Consider the following 1,429-nt stretch of genomic DNA (forward strand, 5'->3'; position numbering starts at 1 on the left):
TATATACATAAAATACAGAAATGAATGAGGTGGAATGAATACTACAAAATGTAACTAAGGTGCAGCTGCAGTCTGGCAGTGGGAGCAGTGTGACAGGTCAACTGTTTAGGAGGGAGATGGCGAGGGGAAAGAAACTGTTCCTGTGTCGGGGGGTCCTGGTCTGCAGGCTTCTGTACCGTCTGCCAGAGGGCAGCAGATCAAAAAGTCTGTGTCCATACTTCTTTGTAAGCCAAAAGAGCACTTCCGTTTACACGTATTCAGAGGAATTGTGTTTCTGCAATAAATAAAAGCATGCTAATTATTGGTGCTAAATGCATGCTGTGAGTCACATCATGATCATTAGGCAATGCGGGCTGGTTACGAGCCGGGAACGAGCTCACAAAGAACACGGTTATTAGCTGCTAGCTAACTGGGCGAGGGTGTCATGGGTCTGTAGCTCTGGCCACCGTTTTAGAGACATGTTTCGTTTTAAAGTAAGTTACAGGGCTTTTCCTGCCTTTCTGGAGGGCTTATATTTCACTAAAAACTATCTAATATGTATGTCCAAATGATTATGGATTATTATAATTATGATATTAAAACACACACACTCTATTTTAAAGAAAATACATTAAGAAACAGATTACATTAATATTTCAAATATAACAAAATGTTGATTTACAGCAGCAACATTATTGTATCTCTAACATCTGATGACCCAGGGTCCACGAGCATTTTTGGACTTGTTTATATGTTGCTGGGGTGTATCATGGTTATGTGTTGTGCTTGTGTCCCCGGTTTCCCTCTCACACACCTGCTGCTGATCAGCTGATCATCACTACTTAGTAGTGTAGCTGAGCTCTCCTCGACGCTGGATCGTTGAGAGACACTCCCTGTCCAGCTAGCAAGTTCAGTGAGTGTAAGCCTGCCGCATTTTGAGTGTTCTTACGTCTGCCTCTGTTATTCCTCAGGACTGTGGAAACGAGAAGGCAGCAGGCTCATTAACTTATTTTCCCCAAAAGGATATTATCAAATATTATCCATCATGTATATCCAAATACTTAAGAGTATATCTATGTTCTCAGTCATCCAGCTCATCGTAGTCTAAAGAGCTTGGAAAGAAAAGCATCTGGACTTCTTTAAGTTGCTTGAAGATGTTTCGCCTACCATCTGAGATCTCTTCTCCTGTGAAGCTGTGCTGCTGGAATAGATGCAGTCGGCATTTTATCATCGTCCTGCTCAAACATGAAGGCCTTCCTGAGAAACATGTCTACATGGAGCTGTTGGAGATGTTTCTCCAACACCTGTTTACACCTTTCAGCACTCACTGAAATTTCCGAATCTCCAAAAGTTGATTCTGTTCATCTGGATGGGTACTGGTATCATAAACGGTAGTAACCAGACCGAAAAGCAGCGCACATTTCGGTGCTTTATTTCGGTGCTTTTTTTC

This window comes from Haplochromis burtoni, unplaced genomic scaffold (genome assembly GCF_018398535.1).
Source record: "Haplochromis burtoni strain Fernald_Lab_line unplaced genomic scaffold, NCSU_Asbu1 Contig_211, whole genome shotgun sequence".
In the NCBI taxonomy this organism is placed as follows: domain Eukaryota; kingdom Metazoa; phylum Chordata; class Actinopteri; order Cichliformes; family Cichlidae; genus Haplochromis; species Haplochromis burtoni.